We start from the raw sequence: 25,162 nt of genomic DNA on the forward strand, positions 1-25,162 counted from the left end.
TTCCCAAATTCAGGAGGTTGGGCTAACACATTTAAATCAATCATATGGGAGTCTATTGTCTGATCTATATGGTGAATTGCCATACTATGGTTTTCATATGGAGACTATGGCTTACAGCCAAACAATGGCAAATAGAGAGCAGTTGATGGAAATAAATATCTCCCACTTTCCCCTACCAATCGTGTCCCTCCCCTGGTGCCCCCCAAAATGGCACTCCTAAAGATGGGGGGCACCTCAAAAAGAGCATAGGATGCAGCACAGAACTAAAGAAAGGGAAGCAGCAAAGCACACACACGTTTGTGTGAGCTCTTCATCCATTCACAACTGGAGTCTTCAGGTACCTTCTCAGATATAAAGTGAGTAGCCAAAAATGGGAAGAAAGTTTGCATGAATGAGTACATTGCCCAGTAAACAGGGCTTCAGAGAGCTGTCAAAATTCATCCTCAGGCAATCATTTCAGGGGCTTATTAAGTTAATTAGAACCTTTTTTAAAGAACAGAAACAAAGACAGCTTTCAAAATGTGAACATTATGTCCTCCTAAGTACTTCCATTAAAACCAATATTCAATTTTGAACAGAGTATTCTTTAAGAAATTGGCTAAAACTTTTGACTACATTTAATCCAATTTCATTTTGTTTGCCTTGACTTAATTCATTTAACAAACAATTCAATTGTCTTTGATTGTCTATAATGTAACTCTTTTAAGAAACATTACCAGTTATCAAACACTGAATTTACAAATTGGTCTAAAAACAGTAGAGAATGGCTAAGGAAGGAACACAAATTCTGGAAAAGAGCTAGCAAAGCCACAACACTTTGGGGACTTTCATTATGACATTCAAGTCTAGAAACATACTTAAGGAGAGGGATCATATTCAAATGATATTTAAGTTATTCATTTGACCACATATGATTGTGGTCATATGGCACCACATAAATATATTTTTAAAAGATCAGACAAATGTATGAATGATAGGCTTATTACTAACAGGGAGATGGAACTTCCATGTTCAGAAACAATAGAGCACCGATTGCCAAATGATGGGCACATCACCATTATGACCTATCTGTGAGTTTTCTAGAGGCATGTGGCTGGCCAGTGGGGGAAACAGAGTGCTGGACTAGACAGTCTGATCCAGCGAGGCATGCTCTTGGCACTAAATGTTAGATGCACAAAACTCAGCCCTGTGGCATGCAAAATAATAGTTGGAGCACCTTCAAGGATTTGCAGAGCACCTGTTTTCACCTCTGAGTAACTACAATCAGCATTTTATCTTACCAGTTTGGTGTCGTGGTTAAGTGTGCAGACTCTAATCTGGGAGAACCGGGTTTGGTTCCCCACTCCTCCACTTGCACCTGCTGATGTGACCTTGAGTCAGTCACAAGCTCTGGCACAGCTGTCCTTGAAAAAGAGCAGTTTGTGTCAGAGTTCTCTCAGCCCCACCCACCTCACAGGGTGTCTGTTGTGGGGAGGGGAAGGGAAAGGAGTTTGTAAACCGCTCTGAGACTCCAAGTGAAGGGCGGGGTAAAAATCCAATCTCTTCTTCTTCTTCTTCCATATTCAGTGCAGCATTCCACCAAGCATTCAACCTGCTCTCCAGCTTGAGGACAGCAGAGTGCATGAGTGATCCCTGGCAGAATTATTCTTTCACAACCTATGCATTTAGTAGTAGTACTACAGCCCTTGGCCGTCTGTACTGTCAGGACAGCTTGTATTGCCATAAGCCAACTTGGCTGAGAATTTAATAATGAAAACAGCAATGCTGTCTGGCTCTGCTGCCTGCCTGACTTTCACAAGACGCAATGACCTCAGAGTGACTTGCTGCTTGTCATTAATTTCTCTGTATAATGGGCGCTTTTTGTGTGAGAGAGGGAAAAAGGCAACTCATTTAACAAACACTTAAGCTTCTTATTGCTCAGAAGGGTCATGTGATAATGTGAGGATTCTGAAACGTTTCTCCACATTCACAGTTCCTTTACTTTCCATCCCAGGCATTGTTAGTATTTCACAAAGCCAGCACATTCTCCCTCTCTCTCTCTCTCTCTCTCTCTCTCTCTCTCTGATAAGTGTTCCAGTTGTACCCTCATTTGTCCACCTCTAAATGCCATCTGGCACTTATAAAGGGTAAAGGCCAGACTAACTAGCCTAATGCTGTGGATTGCTACCCAGAGTCAGTCTGCTGTCTGCAAAGGGATGTACTAGCATCAATGATAGATAAATCCCGGCTAGAAATACAGGTCCTTGACAACCTAATCACTGAAACCCTGTCAAGTAACCCCTAATTTTGAAGCAAGTGGTTAATTCCCAGCAAATTGATTTATGCACTGTTTGAGGTTTGGCGAGTTGTGTTGTTCATCTGTTATTACCAGGAACTCAGCTCAGCCTATTCATTTAGACCACTGACACAACACAGTGCATCTCCCAAGAAAATTTCCTTTGTCAGCACATCTAGAATTTGCTAATTAAATCAACGATGGCATTATTCACTTTCTGGGGGGGGGAATATTGCTTGGTCCCCCCTCCTCTTCTCCCCAGCCTCCCTCTCAGCCACATAGATGGATATACTTTTAAATTTTGTAGTCAAGCTTGAGCTGAACTCCCAGTGACAGTGTTGCAGTCAACTTTTGCAGCTCTCTCTTATTTAAACAGTAAACTAATGGCATTCACAAACCAGTTTGAAAGTAAGATGTTCCTTTTCCCTGGGACTGTTTTTTTTTAAAAAAAAAATTACAGAACAAACAAACAAAAATGTTCATCAGCATGTTCAAGTCTCACATTTTCAGTGCACACCAAGAAGGGTGCATTTCATTCAAATGATAGGGTTGGCCAACAAGTATTTTTATTGTCTGATTATTACCGCTGAAGTGAATTTAGAATGCCAGGTTGTCCCCCAGACCCTATAATTATGGGTCTATAATATCTCTGTCTCTCTCTTTGTACTATTTAAGATGCAGAGAATAAAGGGGGGTCAGACTAAACCTTTTATGTGCACACTAACTTTACCCAAAAAAGGGGGAGATTTTCTCCCCTTTACAAGGAGGCAGTAAAAACCAAACTATCTGAGGAAAAATATGGTGTAATTATGCTAAGACCAAGATGAAAGCCCATATTTCTTGTGTATTAGCAGAGAAATCTATGAGTGTAAAGAGCAAAAGTGTCGCTAGTGTTTGTAATGGCACTATGCAACCTGTTTTTGGCCTCGCAAGCTCCATTTTTAAAAAAATGAAACACAGCCACGAGTGGCAGTCACTTTAGCAGTGCAATCCAAGGTGGAGTTATAGCCTTCTATGCATGCTGAGATCAATGGCTTTAGAAAGGTGCGACTCTGCTTAGAACTGCATTGGTAAGTGAATGAATGATGGGAAAGAACAGCTGCCTGACTTTTTCACCTTCTATACACTAAAAAAAAATCATTCCCCAGCTGCTTTTCTCCACACAGCAGAAAAGCCGTGGGGCCCCCTATCTTTTCTCCTGCAGGTGTGAAATCAGCTCCGCATGAGGGGATGGATTTTCACAGACAAACAGTAGGAGAGGAAAGGTCTGAACAACTTCTCCCACCGCAACTCCGCCAGCTCCCCAGCACAGTCTCCCATGGCTGCTTTCCTTTACAGGAAAGCTATTGGCTGTTTGCACATCTCCCATGTACCAATGAGTTTAGCTTTCAAGGAAGTAATGTTCTGATGGCAAAAGGGGACAGTGAAAGAATCAGTGTGAAACTTTAAATTAGAAGTAAATAGGAGAGGTGTTGCTGGGCTAGCTACAATTTAAAGCACAGAAGAAACATCCTGGAAGGATTTCCGTATTTAAAAGTGGTTTCCCACTAGCTGGACAGCAGAACAGCACTGAAAGTGTGCAAAGGGGAAAGTGAAACAGGAAGGAAGATAAGCATTATGGGGGGAAAGTGAAGTTACATCATAACACAGAGCACATTACAGTGCTGGACGTGGTATGTATCACTTAAATATGCATTTGTAGGCATAACTAAAAGTTCCAGAGGACGTGTCCCTCATCATCTCATAAAAAACATGGCATGATGTCATCATAAGAAGATAAGAACATAAGAGAAGCCATGTTGGATCAGGCCAATGGCCCATCCAGTCCAACATTCTGTGTCACACAGTGGCCAAAACCCAGGTACCATCAGGAGGTCCACCAGTGGGGTCAGAACTCCAGAAGCCCTCCCATTATGAACCCCCCAAGCACCAAAACTACAGAGCATCACTGCCCCAGACATCATGTTCCATCTATACCTTGTGGCTAATAGCCACTGATGGACCTCTGCCTCATATGCTTATCTAATCACCTAATGAACCTGTCTATATTTCTAGCTGCCACCACTTCCTGTGGCAGGGAATTTCACATGTTAATCACTCTTTGGGTGAAGAAGTACTTCCTTTTATCTGTTTATCTGTTCTAAGCCTACGGTTCATTAATTTCATTGAGTGCCCATGAGTTCTTGTGTAGTGAGAAAGGGAGAAAAGTACTTCTTTCTCCACCTTCTCTATCCCATGCATAATTTTGTAAACCTTTATCATGTCATCATTTCGCCAAGCTAAAGGGCCCTAACCTCTTTAACCTTTCTTCATAAGGAAAGTGTTCTATCCCCTTAATCATTTTAGTTGCCCTTATCTGCACTTTTTCCAGTGCTATAATATCTGAGGTGTAATGACTAGAACTGTACATGTTATTCCAAATGAATCGATTTGTGCACGGGCATTATGATACTAGCTGATTTGTTTTCGATTTCCTTCCTGATAATCTCCAGCATAGCATTTGCCTTTTTTATTGCCATTGCACACTGAGTCAACATTTTCAGTGTGTTATCTACCACAACTCCAAGATCTCTCCTGGTCAGTCTCCGCCAGTTTGGACTCCATCAGTGTGCATTTATAGTTAGGATTTTTTGCTCCAATGTGCATTACACTGCACTTGCCCATGTTGAGCCTCATTTGCCATGTTAACACCCACTGACCCATCCTCGACAGACCCCTCTGGAGTGCCTCACAATACTCCCTGGTTGTCACCACCCTGAAAAACTTAGTGTCATTTGCAAACTTAGCCTCTTCACTGCTTACTCCCAACTCCAAATTATTAATGAAGAAGTTAAAAAGCACCAGACCCAGTACCGAATCCTGTGGGACCCCACTGCTTACCCCCCTCCACTGTGAAAACTGCCCATTTATACTCACTCTCTGTTTCCTGTTAATTAACCAGTTTTTAATCCACAAGAGGACCTGTCTTCTTATCCCATAACTGCTGAGTTTACTTAGGAGCCTTTGATGAGGAACTTTTCTAAAGCGTTCTGGAAATGTAGGTAAACAGCATCTATTGGGTCATCCTTCTCCACATGTTTGTTCACCCCCTCAAAGAACTCTAACAGGTTAGCGAGACAAGATCTTCCCTTACAGAATCCATGCTGATTCTTCCTCAGTAGCTTTTGTTCATTTACATGCCTACTAATTCTATATTTAATAATGGGTTCCACCAATTTACCCAGTATCAGTGTTAGACTGACTGGCCTGTAATTTCCTGGATCTCATCTGGAACCTTTTCTAAAGATGGGGGTTACATCAGCTACCTTCCAGTCTTCAGGAATGGAGGCAGATTTGAATAATAGATTGCATATTTTTGCCAGGAGATACATGAGTTTACATTTGAGTTCTCTCAGAACTCATGGATGTATGGCATCTGGGTCTGGTGACTTGTCAGTTTTTAATTTGTCCATCAATTGTAGGACCTCCTCTCTCATCACCTCAATCTGACTCAGGTCTTTCAACACCCTTCACGAAATCAGCAGTTCTGGAGTGGGCAAGCACCTTTGATCTCCCACAGTGAAGAAAGAGGGGGGGAAATGCATTCAGCTTCTCTGCCATTTCCCTATCATCCTTTAGTAATTCTTCTACCCCTTGGTCATCCAAGGGTCTCACTCCCTCCCTGGCTGTTTTTCTGCTACTAATTTATTTGAAGAAAATTTTGTTGGTGGTCTTAATGTTTTTTGCAATATGTTCCTCATACTCCCTTTTTGCCTGTCTGATCACCAACTTGTATTTTATTTGCCACAGCCTGTGCTCCCTTTTATTTACCTCACTCGGATTAGCCTTCTACCGCTTAAAGGAATCACACATGGCATTCCCTGTATGATATCCAGGTAGGACCCATTATTAGGATCTAACTGTTGAATTAAAACAGAGAGGGATTTGATGGTTTAAAATTTCATTATGTGCTGCTGCATGGCAAGAGATTTAGCTTCAAAAGAGCAAAAAAAATGCAACACTGCCCAGTTCAATGGCAACACTGTAGTCATAACTCTAAAATGCAACTTGGACATGACTGGGAATGAAATTGAAGTCTCCACAAAATAACAAGGGCAAACAAAAAGGTGAAAATAAACTATGCACAAATTTATACACTGAATATGTAGGGGAGGAAGGACATGTGGGCATGAAAAAAAGGATGTATATATTTTAACACATGGATTGTATATAATACTAGCCATAAAGCTCGTTGTAGAAGCAATACAATGAGCTCTAGAACTATATGATGGCAATCCGCCTTCTCCCCCCTCCCCAGACTCTGGGGATGAGGGCAAGCAGAACAGGCCGCCAGCACCTTCCTGGGGCTCTGGCTCTGGCGGCAGAACCCACCTCCGTCACCCTCGCCTGCCTCCGCTCCAGTTGGCCTGCCTACTCAGAAAGAAGCCCCACTCGGCTCCGTGAGGGTTTCCTCTTGAGTAAAGAGTGGCAGACCTTCCCCCCAACCTCCTCAGGAGAAGCCGGGAAGCTAGCATGAGCCAGCAGCAGCCGACCGAGCTGGCGAGCTCTGCCAGGGCAGACTGTGACCTTCTCTTCCAGGGTCGGTGGCTGAGAGAAGCTGGAGCATCAGCGGCATCAGCCCGGGGATGAGGTACGTGGTGCAGTGAATGCTAGCCCCACTCGGCTCCGTGAGGGTTTCCTTTTGAGTAAAGAGTGGCAGACCTCCCCTCAACCTCCTCAGGAGGTGCCAGAAAGCCAGCGTGAGCCAGCAGCGGCCGACCGAGCTGGCAAGCTCTGCCAGGGCAGACTGTGACCTTCTCTTCCGGGGATGTGGTGGCTGAGAGGAGCCGGAGCATCAGCGGCATCAGCCCAGGGATGAGGTACGTGGTGTAGTGAATGCTGAGTGCCCTGCCCGGCCTGTTGGAGCAGCCCAAGCCAGGGGCTGGGCTCGATGCAGGAGCCAGTGGCGGTGCAGCAGGAGGAGGGCCCAGCAGGGGCTTGGCCACCTCGCAGCTCAGCAGGTTCATCTGGAGCATCACCGTGCTCACCTCCAAGCATGTACATGGGAAGAGGGTGAACTGGGCTGAGGCTGCCTCAGGAGAACCCCATCACGAGCAGGCTTCATTGCAGGCATGGCTTTCAGCCTTGGCTTCTAGTATCACCAAAGGGGAAGGCAATAATAAAAGGGAAGATGAGAAGGGGCTCCTTTCAAATATGAATATGCTCTTTATGTCTGATGATTTCCCTCACTTATATGAGGAAAAGTTATACTCTGCCCTCCTCCCTCATGAGGGCCTTCTCCTGGATTTTATCCTCACAGCAGCCTTGTGAGGTCAGCGAGGCAGAGACTGGCAAGCATCCATGGCAGGGTGGTAGAGGGCTCGGCCTCATGACCATTTGCCCGCCAGTGCATCCGGCCCATCTGTTGCCTCCGAGCACACTGAAGCCGAGAGGCTGGGCGGCGCATGTGTGGGCATGAGTCCAGGAACGCAGCCAGTGGAAAACAAGACAGCTACTGAGTGGCAGTTCAGGCAGCCAACTGATTTTGGCGCGCATAGAACTTTGCCACCCGAAAATGCAATTATTAATCAGGAGAGATTTTGTTAACTTCAAATATACCTAATAGATGAATACCTTATGGCAGATATCCCAATGCGGCTTCCATGGGAACCATGGCACCTGCTGACACCTTTCCTGGTGTCTACCAAGTGTTTTTGTAAGTAGGAGGGGTCAGGTGGGATTTTTGTCCAGCAGGGCTTTTGTTTGGCCATTGGCATTCTGATTGGCTGTGCAGTTTGCAAAAAAAAAAATTGCTTCAGCAGCACAAGGATCTTTGCTGTGTGACTGAAGGTAAGCTGTGTGTATGCAAGAAGGTATTTTTAAACAATATGTTTAGTTTAATGTAATATTTGATATGCTCAGTCTCAGGACTGCATCTGTTGGCAGACAAGGCAGAACTGAAAGTCCTAGTTAGCAGTACCTCAAGATAAGCCACAGACAATACTCAGGAGGCAGCACAGTCTTGGGGAAAAGCAATCTCTCTGTAGGAATGGGTCAGAAGATCCAAAAAGCTGGAGTTCCAGTCTAAGCATTTTGCCACTTGGACATGTCTCGTCCCGCTCAGATGGAGACGCGCCTAGACCTGGCTGATGGGAGGGGTTCGAGTTTGCCCCTCTATAGGAGACCCCCAGCCTGGTGAGCTGAGGAGAGCCTCTTCCAAGGGGACACCCGAGGAATTGAGGTTCACCTTCTTCCCCTATAGGTACCGTCACCACGGAGCCAGCATGGCACCTAGAGACAACTGCCGAAGCAAGTGATCACAACCAACTCGTTAAAAAGACTTCCAAAAGATCTCCAAGGCTACAAACTGTGAGTTAAGCAAAGCTCAGGTTAAAAATAAGCGAATGGAGTCTTGGTAGTAATTGGAAGCACCTAAGTTGGAAGCGCGGGGGGAGGAGATTTCAAGCCCCCCCATAGGAGTAAACTGTAAAAAACAGTCTTAACGCAAAAATAAAGAGACTTTGAGCCAAACCAAGCACATAAGAAGTTAAGCGAACACAAAGGCTGCTAAAATATACAAAGCTGAATTAAAACATATAACTTTTGCTTTGTTTTGGAAAACTTACTTCTTGTTGATATTATGGCTGGGAGAGGACGGAGAGCACCGGAGAAAAAACTGGTGACCGGAAATAACATACCAACAACTCCCTCCCAGAACCAGGAAGCATCTACAGACCTTTCTTCGCTGTTAGCAAATGCACTGCGCCCTCTAATGGAACAGATGACTACTCTCAACACCAAACTGGACAATTTGCAAATACAGCTAAAGCAAATGGACAAGAGAACTACAGCAACTGAGAAAATGTTGAAAAAGATGGGAAAATAGACTGAGAGTATTAATAAAAGATGAAGCAGAGAAGGAGAGATCCTCGGATAAAACGCAACTAATACAGTTCCAGCTGGAAAGATCCATGTATGTTCTACATTTCCATGGAATACCTGAGGATAAGAATGAGGATCTAAAGGAACTCTTGGCGGTTGCCTTGGCCCCACTAATGGATTACAAACAAGAAGACTTAATTAAGGAAATGGATTTATCTGGACTTTATAAAGAAAAATAAACTCCCAGGGGAAACTTATTTAAAATTCACGAAACGATCAACCAGGGAACCGGTGCTAAAGTCAACACTGGGGAAATCCTTAAAAATCAAGAATGAAGAGATTAAAATTTTGAAAGACATCCCATTCGAAGTAAGAAAAAAGAGGAAACTATACAGGATGCATACTCTCTCTCTGCAAAAAAAGGGAATAGAGTATAGATGGCTATTTCCGGAAGGGTTGAGTTTTTATTACCAGGATAAAAAATATAAAATTGACTCTGTTCCAAAAGTGGAAAGATTTATGGATCAAATGCTTAATGTAAAAAAGAAGCAGAAGGAAAAGAATTTAAAAATGGATGCGAAGGAAGAAGATGATGATGATGAGGAGCCCTACTCACAGGACTCAACAAGCCAAACTTCCTCGTCATCAGAATCATCTGAATCGGAGAAAGGTGAGGCCGCTCCCAAACTGCAGAAAATGAAGAAATCTAAAAAGAAAAGACTCTAAAACTAAAGCATGAGTGCTAAGGACAGTAATTGTGCCAAGCTAATAATTTTATACTTTTTATAATCCAACTAATCTCTGTATAACCTGTACTAATAGGTTAAAAAGGTCTATTTTAAAAGTTTTTAGATCATGATTTGTATTAGTCTTTTCCCCTTCCCCATATCCAGTAGGAGATTTAGAATATAATGGTAGTCTTTCCTCCCTTTATTCAGTAGATTATATGTATTTAGACTTTCCTGACCCATTTCCCATAGTAATAGTGATAGGGTATTAGTACTCCTTTCCCCATTCCATATATTTGTAGTGTGTAGAAAATGTAAAAATAAAAAAATTTCCCTTCGGGGGGCCAAAAAAAAAAGATCCAAGCAGCTGGTGGGAGGTGCAGAATAATATAAGAGGCCTGCATAAGGCTGCAATCCTGTGCTTGCTTCTAGGGATGTCACCCTCCAGGTGGGACCTGGGGATCCCCTGGAATTACAGCTTTGCTCCAGACTACAGAGATCAGTTCCCCTGGAGAAAATGGATGCTTTGGAGGGGGGAATCTCTATGGCATTGTACCCCACCAAAGTCCCTGACCTCCCCAAGCTCCATCCCCAAGTCTCCCAGAGTTTCTCAACCTCTATCTGGCAACCCTATCCCCCCCATCCCTGGCTGGTGGCTAGGGGGAACCTGGCAACCCTATTGTTTACCAGGAAGTAAGTCCCACTGAAATCCGTGTGGCTTCTTTATGAGTAAACAAACATGTTAAGGGTCACTCTGCAAACTTGTGATATATTTCGGTTTCCTCTCCTGATTTTTAGTTTAAGGTTCCTTCCCACACTATAATTTTATGACACTGAAATGATCTTCCAGTTTCTGCTAGGTGTGTTGTTACTGATCATTAGTATTTTCATACTATTTTTCTTGATGCTCATAAGTTTTTCACATTACTCTGGTAGCCATTACAATCACCTTGTAAGGTAGACCCATATTAGCCCTCTTATGATGTTCAAAAGGGATGAAATGAATGTGCACTGGGCAGAAATGTGCTCAAAACAGCAAGCTCTGTCCCTGACATACATATATGCAAGTACTGAGCCTGTGTATATATGGCTCTTTCTGCTAAAGTGGTTCTGTTGGTATGACTGAGAAGCCTGCTTTTTCAGAGTTCCCAGTCACTCAAAAGGAGCCATTTACACACACTTATAGATGCCCTGACTTGGATAGTCCAGGCTAGCCCAATCTTGTCAGCTCTTGGAAACTAAGCAGGGTTGGTCCTGGTCAGTATTTGGATGGGAAACCACCAAGGAATACCAGGGTCACTATGCCGAGGCAGGCAATGGAAAACCACCTCTGAATATCTTCTCCCTTGAAAACTCTAGAGGCTTGCAACCATATCTAGGGATGGGCACAAACCAGAAAAATATGGTTTGTTTCAGTTAGTGGTTCATTACATGCCTGGTTTGTGAGCCACAAACAATCATGAACTTTTAAGAACTAAATGAAGCAAACCAGTTCATGATGTGGTAGAATGTGCTAGAGACACCAAACTCACAGGAGATCTCCAGCTGCCTCTCCTCTATCTGTCACCAAGTTTGGTGAGAATTGGATTTATGAGGTCCAAGTTACGCCCCCTCCTCCATTATTCCCAGTGGGGGGGCAGCAAAAAAGCAAGGGCAATAGAAGCTCAGCAGAACAGAATCAAAGTCCCAGAGAATCTCTGCAGTAGAAACTAAAAGTGGGAGGCATTTTTGCAAGCCCAGCAAAACCAATGTAATGTACTAGTGCCCAGCAGAACCCAGTGCCATTGTTGCAATGCCAGTTTAACAGGACTGACATCTAGCACGGAATCATAATCTAACCAGGGTAGCTGGGTTGGAAGCCCAGCATAACCAATGCTATGTACTAGTGTCCAGCAGAACCCAGTGCCATTGTTGCAATGCCAGTTTAACAGGACTGACATCTAGCACGGAATCATAATCTAACCAGGGTAGCTGGGTTGGAAGCCCAGCATAACCAATGCTATGTACTAGTGTCCAGCAGAACCCAGTGTCACTGGCACTGCAAGCTTAAAAGGACTTATCTCAAAGCACAGAGTCACAAATCAAGCAAGGCAGAGTGGGATTTTGCAAGTTCTGTGCAAGAATACTGGAAGTGAAAACAAAGGAAGACTTGCAAAGGGGGGACCCTCTTGAAACTGACATGACTAGTACGAAACTGACAACAATGTTTCCAAGATTGGAGAAGTCCTCCCCTGCTGTTACTTTGAAGTTTGGTAAACATTTTGTTTAAGCAGAGACAGTCTGTCTGGAAATGTATCCATTCATAAACCAGCATGAACCTCCACAAACTGCTATAAAGTTCATGGAAAGTTCATGGAAAATTCATGTCAGTTGACCTGTCATGAACTTCAGTTTGCAAACCATGAACTGGCCAAAATTCACCTTGTACCCATCCCTAACCATGTCCTCTCACCCTTCCATGAATGTTCTTCATTCTGATCCTTTTAAATGTCTGAAGAGAGGAACGGTTGTCTCTTTATTACAGATGTGGGAAGGGGACAGCCCGTGATTTGCCTAAATAATTTCAAAAGACTATACCTGGTCTTTTGTTAAAAGGCTGCAACAATTTTTTTGCCTACAGTCTTCACATCTGAGATGGTGTCAAGGTTTCCCCCCAGCTCACTGCTTACTAATGATTAAAAAAAAATAAAGTCACTTTTTAAGATCTTGAAATAAAGCTGGCTGTAAGTAAAAATCTGATTTTGTTAAGAGACTTTGAAAGTTAAGTGAAGTAATGGCTCTAGCAAAATACCACTACATATGACAGCTTTGTTCTGCCAATGTAAATCTGCTGATTCTGGAAACCAAATGCAGAATAGTTGGTGCCAGTCTTAGAACAGGGGCTTATTTGACAGATACAGACCTGTTTAAATACTAGCATATGCTAAATTGCAGACTGCTCTATTCATTTGCACTTTTTACTCGCTTGTCATAATAGCTTTTTTAAAATACTTCATTATTCCTATCATTCTGCTGCCCAAGAAGGCACAGAATCTTTTAAAGGTGGGAGACGGTGTAGCTTGTTAAAACCATAATATTCATTTTTAGATGCTATATTATAAATGAGCTCCCTGAACTTCATGGAAGTGCAGATCCACAGGAAAATCAAAATGATTTAAATGAGAATACTCATTTTCATTAATTGAAGAGATTCTCATAGGCAATAGCTGTAGGACCTATAAGATGGAACTGGTAAAACGCTGGTTTTACAATGGTAAAATGCCACCAGCATTTATAAATGTAGCTTGCATCCCATACACATGCTGAACGAACATGACCTGATACTACCCCTTTTGGGGAGAGGTGGGAAGGTAAAAGAAGCACTTCTCTGCACTCACCTTCCCATATCTCTCTTCAGAATTACCACTTTGCATCCTCCCTTTACAAAACTGTATTGGCCAATAAAAGCAACTCTCTCATTCCTGTGTGCTTTTAAAATACATATTAAAGATTTGCACAATAGGTTTTATGCCACAATGCTTCGTGACATGTTCTCCAGGCAGCAGTGGAGACGTGAGAAAAAACCCTACAAAAACCATCCACTCTTATTGTTCTGTAAGAATTTTTATAGTATGCTTTTCTAAAGAACTCAATTTATTTCATGTAAACTAAGTCCCCTTCACAACTATCCTGCTATAAAAGCTACATTTCAGGTGAACACAATTTGAGTACCTGTACTTTTTCCCTCCTGGAGTTTAAAGCAGTAGGGGTAGCCACTTCTGATCAGGAAACGTGGGGAGCTTGTTTAAAATTCTTCCCCAGCCCCCAAAACATATGGGCCTCTTGTGAGTGCTTCTTGTACATAAATAATGGTCTAGTGATCCAATGAGAAACCTCCAGGTTCACATGTGGCTTGATGGTAAAACACAATGGCTGCACAATGAGTTTATGATTAAGCTATGAATTAAAGTAAGGACATTTCAAGGTTAGATCCAAACTACATGTTACAGCTACAGTATGATCACCACAAGGACGTGTAGCCATACAGTAGTTGTATCAATTCAGAAGTGCCTCAGAGACCTGATTTGGATCAGGACTGCAGTGTGAGAGGAGGAAGGGTTCCTAAAAGGGCACGGGTGTTATTATTTTCATGTTCACTGTACATACACTGGGGGTCCTGGGCAGTGTTCCCTCTAAGCTGAGTTAGTGTGAGCTAGCTCACAGTTTTTTAGCCTCCAGCTCACATTTTTGTCTTCGCTCAGGAAGGATGGCTCCAGAGCAGACTAATGTATGCAGCAGCCAAATCGCTCAGAGCTTTAATGCCAGTAGCACACAAAGTAGAATTTTTGCTCACAAGACTCCACAGCTTAGAGGGAACGTTGGTCCTGGGGCCATTTTGGATCAGGAAAACAGCACAGGGGAAAGGGAGAAGCCCCCCCACACACACACACACAGTGGTTCTGATCCAAATTGCATTCATACTTCTTTTCCATTGTTATGCACCAAAACCTGAATGGAAAGCAAGGAACTTGTATTCAGCCTAAATATAGCAAGTTTGGCTCTCTTCTAGAATTAAATTTATATTGCCATAATAGAGGAAATGTAGAGCAATGTAGTCATGGTACTGTAAGTTCTCTCAGAAGAATAGCCACTCGTATCCATATATTGATATATAGCTGTATGTAACTAATGCATAATGATCTGTGATGGAGATGTGGCTCTGATAAATGGTACTCCTTGCCTTTTAGATGGCTGGATACATGTATTTTAGCAAAACTGCACATTGTTCCTAATGTAGCAATGAGATTTCTTACCTTTCCTGAAATTGGTAAACCTCTCAGCCATTCTGTTTCAAATTTCCTTTACCACTAATGCCTAAAAGGTAAAGCATGTTTACTGCTGTTAAGCAGCAGCCTGAGCAATCTTAATTCCCAGTTTTCTCCGAAAGACTTTGTTTGGTCTAGTAGATATGGCTGTTCTTCCTTTCGCAATCATCAACAGTGAAGCAATCATATGCTATCTAAAATATTTGTATATATTACTCCAACACACTAGTTGTGTCTCTGTTTGTGTGTTATAATATTTTCCACACTGATATCTGGAAACTGACTTATGTTGGAGTTGACTTCTAAAGTTTGGCCAGCTTGACTTTTCTTGCTACCTTTTTTTACAAGACATACAAAAATATATATCACTGTGTACAATAAATGGTATTTTAATATGGTAAAACAATTTTATGCTTTATTCTTTTTCTTTTTATATTTTTCAATACTATTGTCTAAATATTGGTATCAAACTGTGACCCTCAGTTTTTGTATTTTCCATTTTTACAAGGTCAACCACCATTTTGGGAGCCAGCAATATTTGCAGCACAGCAATTCTATAGGTTTATGAGGAATTTGCTTTTGTTAAAAAATATATATTGTAACCAACTAGGGAGCCCATTAGTGTATTTCTTTTTCACCAAAACAGTTATGCAGTGCTGGATATGAGTGCTGGATCTGACATGCTGGATCTCTTATGAGTGCTGGATCTGACATAAATGAGACCTTGTTGGGCTGGGCCATGTGTGTCATAAAAGGTAATGCCAGGTAGCAGAGATATAAACTTTATAAAGGACACAGGCAAACACAATTAAAGATTTTTTTAAACTTTAAATAACACATTTCCAGTGAGTTCCACACCCCTGAGTTAGAGGAAGCTAGCCAGACAACCCCAGATAGGCATGTAGCAGAAATTCTATCATACCTGAAATTACCAAACTTTGTTACCCAAACTTTGGGGTATGATGTCAGTGATGATCTTTTTAGGCCCAATTGATCTAGAGGCCTGGAAGCATTGAGGTACAGTAATGTTACTAAAGGTGGGACATTAACAGTGTGTCAACTTATGCAGAGTTACTCTAGGCCCAGCCTATGGCAAATGTCACATCTTGCTACTACGTGATGATGTCATGGTCTTGCTGCTAAGAGCATACCACCATGCCTCTAGGTCCCCACACCAAGTACATCTCAAGAAACCATGAATGCCAGGTTCAAGAGTTTTCTGCTGCCTTCAGGTTTGGCCAGAACTACTCCAACTCATAGACAAAATAGAAGCTATAAAGAATGGCATCCTGGAAAATAGCCTGAACCAAAGCGCTGTTGGAACATGTAAGTTTGCACTTTGGCGATCCCAACTTAGTTAAGCGGGGGGGGGCAACCTGCCTTGAGGGTGGAACTAGATGTAAAGACACTGGCAGCAGGAGGAAAACCAGAGCCAGCTACACACTACATTATGTACAGTGAAATCAACATATATAGAGGGAAACAGGGCACAAGTACACTGGCCACTCCCTGGGATGAGGAACATCTGAAAAGCAGCATTGCTAACAGGAATGGAGCCCATATGCACACCTTTTCCATGTGTGCAAACTCCCAGCTGATGAATAACAGATTGTGTCTAGGCAGGGGGCGGGGGCAGCATATTCACACCCACTCCCCTTCTTCTCATGGTGACTTCAGTATTCAAACTGTAATGTGAAGAAGCCTCATGTGTACAACTAATTCCTCTACTATGAAGCTAGGGAGGGGATTTAAAGCACTGCACAGAGAGGCTGGGGGGATCTAACTCCTCCCCTGCTTGCACTTCTGTCCAAAACTGCTGGTGGGCAGGGGCTAAAGGTTTTTATTTTTGAAAGACACTGGTGCAGATCTACTGGAAGAAAAAAGTAGATCTCTCCATAGTGGTTTAAGCTATGCAGATCTACTGGAAGAAAAAAGTAGATCTCTCCATAGTGGTTTAAGCAAAGAAGTATGGGTGAGTGGAGGGTTGGGTACAACCAAAAAAGGGGGGAGACAAACACAACCCTGCATGAGATAGGCAACCCAAAAGGCTGGAACGAAGAAAAAGAAAGTAAAACACAACTATGCACGTAGTGCAAATGTACAAAATATTGTATATAATTCACTAATACATTCAGAAGTGCCAAAACATCATTTTAAAACAGCAATCCTGTGGTTCAGCCTTATCCCAATAAAAAGACAGATGTCAATTTATATAAATACAGGTTTAAAAGTACATATTGTCTCCATATATGCAAGAACCATATCATCCAGGGTGGCTGTGATGGCCTGGTTCTTCCAGCCCACCTTATGGTCAAGGCAGCCCAAATAAGCAAACTTGTGAGTGGACTTGAGGTGAGCCACTTTCAAGGCAGCCGACACCACCATCCCCTTGCACTTGTAATGGGGGGGGGGAGATCAGGCCCGTAGCTACAGTGGGGCATCTCGGGGCCTGGCCCCCTGACTTCCCATCCAGCCCAGGTGCTCCCTTGGGGGGGTGCAAGGAGTGCCCCCTGACTTATTTAAAGGCCCCCTGAATTTAAAAAATCCTGGCTACGGGCATGGGGGGGATGCCATCAAAAACCTTCAGTCTCTCTGAGGCAGCCTGACCATGTTTGGTCTTGTATGGGAGCATTCCTCTCACTGTTGTCTGGCCAGACATGCACCACAATGACCTTGCCAGTGGTGCAAGTGAAAGGGAATGGCTCTGGAGCCCTGGAACAAATGGTCCCACAAAAAGGAAGACCAGACAAGTTGCCTTTGGAAAAGCCTTGATCATGCTCTGCAGTCACCTTGCCAGCAATGCCAGCGAAAGGGGATGGCTCTCTGGAGCCATGGAACAAAGGGAAGGCCCTTTCAGACTCCTATACAAGGCCCTGGGAAAAGCCTTTGCCATGCAATGCCAGTGAAAGGGGATGACTCTGGAACCAAGGGAAGCCCCCCCCCAACTCCTTTATGCAATATGCTATGCCCCCCCCGACTCTGGCTTGCAGCTGGTATAAGAAGGACGTGGTCACTCATTCTACTCTGCACCTCAGAGTGCACCCATCCAGATGGGTGAATTCTTTGACTCTGAAAATAAGGATGAGGACTTCTGCCTTCCGTGACGACTTCCCCTTCCACCCACTTTCACCCTCATGGCACTGAACCCACAAGCACCCAAAGCTCCAAAGCATCCAGCAAAAAGCCAGAAGATAAAAAAGGAGTGGTGGGGTATGGGGTTTTAATGTGGTGTGTGTGTATTAATGTGAGCCCTCGGCTGAGGTGCCCACCAGCTATGCCCACCACCCAGCATGAGCAGAGATGCTGTGTAATATCAGAGCCCTGACCCACAAACACCCAAAGCCCCCAGGAAATAGCCAGAACACCGAAAAAGGAGGGGTGGGGTGAAGCGTGTCTGTGTATATGTGTGATCCCTCAGCCGAGGTGACCACCAGCTATGCCCTACCTCCTGGCATGGGGGAGAGGCTGTGTGGAATCAGAACCCTGACCCACAAATACCCAAAGCCCCCAGCAGAGAAGTAGACGATCAGAAAGGTGGGGTGGGGTAGAGAATAGAAGCAAAGCCCCAGGCGTCGCTAATCTGCTTGGCGGCGTTAAGTGCCAAGTCACCCCAGTCCAATTTAGGTCCACTGTTTCCTGTTGGGCATTGGGTGTTGGGTGGACTTAGGGCTTTGAGCCAGCCTCTCACTTGCACCTCTGGCATGGCCGAGGCTTTTTCCAGGGTTTTGTTCTGGAGTTTGGGTGGTCCTCTGTTTCTCTCTCCCTTTTCCTCTGTTCTCTTGGGGCCCTGAGCCACCTCCATGTATTCCTTCCAATTTCAACACTGTTGGGCCTGGGTCTTCTTAGTGTTCTGGCCCTGAGCAATCTCCACTGTTGTGGGTGACTCCTGGGCCTGGGGGAGGGGGGTTGGCCATACCCTGTGATCATCTTAATGTCGGAGTATGAACAGGGCTTGAGGATGCAGTCACCTGCAACAATATGGGTGGCTACCAGGCCCAGGCAGGGCAGGGCAAGAGGGGGGTTGGCCATGACCTGCAGTCATCTTGATGGCAGAGTGTGAATGGGGCCTGGGGATGTGGCCACCTGCAACAGTGCAGGTGGCTCCTGGACCCAGACAGGGCAAAACAAGAGGGGGGTTGCCCACACTCTGCAATCACCATGTCCACAGAGACTAAGCGGGCCCCAAGGACACGGCCACTTGTAACAATGTGGGTGGCTCCTGGGCCCAGGCAGGGCCGGGAAGGACGGGGGTTGGCCATACTCAGCTATCACCTCCTCCACAGTCAGTGAACAGGGCCTTGAGATGCAACCGCCCACAGCAGTGCAGGTGGCTCCTGAGCCCAGAGGAGGAGGAGAGTTGGCCATCCTGGGGAGGTCTGCTGTGCCTGACATTTTCCCAAAAGCACTTTCCTTGGGGACACCTTCTTGGGGGGGGCTGTAACTCAGACCTCCCCCCCAGTCCAAACCAAATATAACTTGTAAGGCATGTAGGAGAGCATCCTGGGGAAGTCCACTGCGAGTCTGATGCCTCTGGCTTGCACAGGGTCTGTTCTATGCACTTCTGAAGTGATGCCTGGCATTTCCGCTCAAAAGCACTTTCCTGATGGCACCTTCTTGGGTGGGCCATAACTCAGCCTCCCCAAGTGCAGTCTGTGCATGGCTTATAATGCGTGTCTAAGACTGGTTTCTTGATGCACAATCAATACTGATGTTTTATGAGGAAAGTGGAGCAAGGTAACAAAAAAATCATGCAGAACTCAATCATCAAGGTTTGATTGGCACAAGGGTGAAGTAACATGGAAACAAGAATTTCAGGTTGAAGCATCTGAGAAGAGAAAATAAAAATCAGCCCTCTTTTAGACCTGTTTCTGCAGAAAGTTCTGCCCCAAGTAATCCTACATTTGATAGATCTGACAGATTTTATATTATTTCTGCATGTTACTGGCAGTGGTAAGAGGGCTGAACTGGAGCAGGGGGCATCAAGTTTAGGGGGATAAAATGGAGGCAGGAAGAACCATTTATGCCGCCTCGAGCTCCTTAGAGGAATTAAAAAGTTAAAATGTGGTAGATTTTTTATAAATTCTGTCTAAAGGTCTATCACTTCACACCCACATTTTACTAAGCAGGCTGCCAAGAAGACTTTACTACATTCTTTCCAAAAAAAAATGGGCTTCAGGTTAGCAATGGCAACCAAGACTTTGGCAGACAATATGATGCCAACATTTAAAGCAGCTCTTCCTCACATGTTCTTGTTTTAGGACACACGAGTGGTCTTAGAAAATCAGATGGCAGTGAGAGCACCAGTGCTTGCTAACTGATCAGACTGCAAGGCAGGCTGGGATTATAAGCGCTTTATGTCCAGGCACAATCATCTAGAAGTTGAAAGGCAGGAAAGAATTAGGTTAAAAACCCTAATGCACATTCTTAGCCCTTTACAATGGAACGCAGAAAAACCTACAACAGGCTGCGCTTCAACAAGGCAATCGTTTGAGGTGGTTTCCAATCTACACTCACAGCCTTGTGTCATTATAACAAACAGCCCACCAAAAATGATTTAACAGCCTTCAACTGAAGCGTTTTCTTACAACATATGCTTAACTCCAGCCAGATTAGAGACAAAGGGGGCATTTAAAATAAACTGAGGAAAACAGATTGGAAGTCAAAATTGTGCTAATTTCTTCCCTTTCCCATTAGCAAAGGAAAGGAAGGAAGTATGAAGAGCCAAGCGGCATCCCTGAAAGACTGTCCTTGCTATCCACCATGTCAATTGCATGCAACCAAAATGCATGCAACCACTGTTCATGAGCTTTATTCTAGGCTTTACAAAACAGAGAGGTGGAACGGAGGGAGGTAGAGAGAAACGGTATCAGGAAAAGTATTTGGACTGCATTTAAGTGAGAAGGATTAGCTTGCATGATGTTGATTTATAAATGGCAACAACCAATCCCTTATATTCTCTCTACGGCAGTCATCTCTCCTGCACAGTAATTCCCAGTGTTCCCTTTTGAAAGCCCTTGATACTCAACCCCGAGGTATAATGTTTGATAATATAACTACTGCTTCTGTCACTGCATTTTGTATGAACACATTATATGTGGCCCAGAATGGTAAAGATTTATGTACGGGTATGAAAAATAAAAATCAGCATTGATTAAAAGCCCCAGATAGGCCATCCAAAACCGCCCAAAGAACATCAGTTATTTTGCATTTTGACGTGGCGATTGATAACTCATAAATGCAAGCAGGAATGACAAATGTGGATGGAAACTGGCTTTGACAAAAACGATAACAGTATCAGTCTCAAGGGGCGATGGAGGTATAAGCAGGAGCTGTTTAAAATATTTAATCATTTTATGAAGGCTGCAAGATGTTGTTTGACCCTGAAGGAGTGTGAATGTCACATGGATCAGAAATTACCAAGTCTTTGAAGTGAAATAAAAAAATGGTGTTATTATAGATCCTTCTTGACATCCTATCATTTTTGTATAGGATTAAAAATATGTATACAAAGCTCTAGATAAAGGACTCTAGCAAAAGATGTCTTGGTTGAAGGGAGGAAAAAAGTAAAGACATACTGTTGTGAATTTTTTACTTCAAAATCTCAAAGCGTTTATTTTATATTCTTCTAGAATGGCATGAATAGATCCAGCAGCCCCTGGTAAAAAGATTCCTGTGGATTTTTAACTGCAGGGTAAATTGCATTACACTTTTGCGCCATGAATTTCACTTTTGGTTGGGGGGGACAAATTTAATTAACTAAGGGATATTTAACTAAGTAACTTTTATTTTAACACACATGTGCATACATGAGCAGGCATTTGTGCATGTATTCACACGGTGAATGCTGAATATTAGTAGCATTTACTGATGTATTTTTTTTTAAAAAAAAATAAGTATAGTGTATGAAGTACCATTAAATATTTCAGCCTGTTTATTTGTTTAATTGATACCTGCCTTCCAGCTGTCCAAGACAAACATACCTTCCAAGGTGGCTAGAACTGCCAAACACAGATTTATGGCTAGGGTTCCCAGCTCCAGGTTGGGCAATACCTGGAGATTTTGGGGGTGGAGCCTGAAAAGGACAGTGTTTGGGGGGGGAAGGGATTTCAGTGAGATATAATACCATAGAGTCTACCTTCCAAAGCAACCATTTCCTCCAGGTGAACTGATGCTGGAGCAACGCTATGAAGGTCTACTCAGAAGGAAGCCCTATTTTATTCAATGGTGCTTACTCTCAAGAAAATGTTCTTTGAATTGCAGCCTTAAACACATACTTTACATAGTTGACAAGCAGAGTTGCCCTGTCTGTTATTACTCTATAAGCACTCAAGGCCTGGTAGGGAACAGGGAAAGGGAGTTTCCAAAATGTTCCATGGAAAGAGTTTAGAAAAGAGGCCAACATCAAGAATGTTCTGTTGGTGGTTCACAAAAGCATCATTTCACATGGAAGTTGTGTCTAAAGTCAAGCCAGTTTGTGGCTCTAAACTGAATGGTATGTAGGACGGAGGGTACACATTGGAGCAAATTGCTCAGAAACATTCTGGACACATTCTGCCTAGTCTGGCATACAAGGAGACACACTGATTAAACTGGGGAAAGTAGCAATTCGTGAACCGAGTCGTTAATTTACTGCCTATACAGCAGTATACCTTTTTATTATTTTATTTTGCTAATTTCTTCTGCATTTAACTTTAGATGGATGAGCCCAATCCATTTCGAGGCAAACTGCTTTTTTAGTCTCCCCCCCCCCAACTCTTTTTTAAAAAAGGAAGCACAGTGGGTGTAAAAATCGACTCCATGATTTCAAGACTAGTTAACTGGATATGCCTGCAATTTCATTAGTTTGCAGACACGGAGAATGTTGAGAAAATTTCCTGTCACATTACGTATTTGTCTTGCCCAAGGTTCCCCCCCCCCATCTTGACCCAATCTATGTATTTCATCAAATCAGCAAATCACTTAGGTTTGTCACATAATGAGCTTATTTGGAGGTTGTCATGAATATCTGCATCATTTCCTTTTCCTCCCATTTAACATTTGCCTTTCCAATTACAGATATTTCCCTTCACCCTGCATTTTGCAATCCAAACTAATATTCTCTGCTAGGAACTGACTAAGCTTCTTGCTTGCTATGTACTAAGGTCCCTGTATGTTGTTCAAACCACTAGGAAAGGGCCTGCATAATCAGTTCAGAGTACACAGCACGGTCACACTTCTTTGTGTTCCCTGCTTGAGCTGATCCTTTTATTTGCTTAGGATACCGGAGATGCTTTTGTTAGCAGCAGCAGAAAGGTTTTAGAGGGTGCCCATTTACATGTTTCATTGACTGCAGCTAAGCACACAAAAAATATGATATGCAGTGAAGCCCAATGAAAATATACGTCTGCTCTTGCAGCACGCTGCATGTTCTGCAGCAAATCTGTGCAGTAATAAACCTTTTTTTCCTGCAGTACCTAGAGAGAGCTGCATCTGTACCTGGAGATACAGGGGGGAAAACAGCAGTCAAAAAACGTCTCGAAAACATCCAGCAAGGCTGTTCAGCGATATTTTCCAAGTGGCAGAGAATACAATATGAAATATCGGTCCAATTCATTGGATATATTGCTTTTCAAAATTAATATACTCAGAATGATTTTCCACTCCTTTCTAAGGAATTATATGTGTTGGTCTAGTTCCTTCATTCAGTACTTTTTTAAAGGTTAGGCCCAACATGAACATGAGAGAATGCCGTCAATCAGTGGAGAATTGAGTCCACCTCTTTCCTAATCATCCACTATATTCTTCCAGATTCATGACCCTGTTCATGAGTTACAGAGGATGCATGTACAATCTGTGTTCAGCGCACACTTGGTTTTTCTTTGTACAAGCACTGAGTAGTTCTCATATACAGCTGGATGCATGATTTAAACCCCAAGGTCTATATTTACCCAAGCAATGGTTCCTGTTCTCATTTGGAAAGTAAACACATGTTGGTTCCTCCCTACAAGCAGACATACACACATACATGCAAACTGTATATATATTGACTGTGACATGTGAAGTGGGGTAGTAAAATCCATGAAAATATCATCCAGCTATTCAACAGAGTCATCCTAGGGCCTCTTTACTACCATTGACTCATATCTTGGGGAATGAGTTTTAAACGTTTGCCCACATACGGACATATTGCTCTGCTCCTACCAAACTAGTCACCTCTCCCTTTCTACCTTTAGAATCCGACCCTTGCAACACTAAACCAAGATTCTGCTGCTGTAGCAAAAGTTCACTCCTCACCACAACCCCCCAGGCCCAACACTACAAAATGATTTCCTAGTGTTCTCTAATAATAATGCCAACCCAACCATTTTTGATTTACAAGTTACAAGATTAACCAATACGGTTCTATTCTGCTGCACAGTGATTCCTTGACCTACAAGTACCATTACTAACTATTCATCTGCATTAAGTGGTACCCCATGACCAAGGCTAACCCACATGCAGAAACTGACTCCCATACTTAAATAACATGGACAGACTGTGCGTGTGTTGTGTGTGCATGTGTGTGTGTGGCAAGTTGCATCACGTAATAAATACACTGGCTTGTTCCACACTAGTTTTTCCATGATCACAAACCCTTGTGCCCATGAAGCATTATTTTCCCCCATCCCCCCAAGACACCCCATGGAATCCTGTTCCTGGGGTAGGGGGCATATTGGGCTGCTGTAGAAGTGGGGAGGCAGGAAAATAGCAGTACAAGAGAACAAGCACTTGCACTCACAGAAGCACTAGTGTGGATGCAAGATATTATCCCAAGCTTCCAGCACTTCACCAAAGGCAGTCTTTGTTATGCTAGCCCTAGATCAGGTCTGCACACCTATTCACCAGTTACATGGGTCGTGAATACAGATCACCTGATTAAGTTGTGGGGACTGAATCCAGTTCTTCTGCCTTCAGTTAATCAGGGTCTATCACAGTGTTCCCTCTAAGCTGAGTTGGTGTGAGCTAGCTCACACCAACTCAGCTTAGAGGGAACATTGGTCTATCATGACTAATACTCCTATCCACCTGAGGAATTGGTTCACATACAGAGATCCTTGAGCCCAGCAATGTCTACACAGCATTGTCCTACACATGGGGATCTAGGGTTCAATGCCGTATTCTCTGATGTTAAGTAAGTTGTGTGAGTTAGAATCAAATCAAATCTGGTTCATTGTTTATGGAAAGCAGTGGTAGGATCTAAAGTTCTTGAATGGGAGAGTGCACATTCCCATGTAGACCCTTTTTCTTAACAAAATTGTTCCCTCCCAAGAAAAGATATGAATGCCTGGATCTTTTTCTTCCCCTTATGGGGTGAAAAGCTTCAAAGAGGTACATAAGAACATAAGAGAAGCCAATATTGGATCAGGCCAATGGCCCATCCAGTCCAACACTCTGTCACACAGTGGCCAAAAATACCAGGTGCCATAAGGAGGTCCATCAGTGGGGCCAGGACACTAGAAGCCCTTCCACTGTTG

This window comes from Gekko japonicus, unplaced genomic scaffold (genome assembly GCF_001447785.1).
Source record: "Gekko japonicus isolate JY-2015 unplaced genomic scaffold, Gekko_japonicus_V1.1 scaffold39, whole genome shotgun sequence".
NCBI classification, from domain to species: Eukaryota; Metazoa; Chordata; class Lepidosauria; order Squamata; family Gekkonidae; genus Gekko; species Gekko japonicus.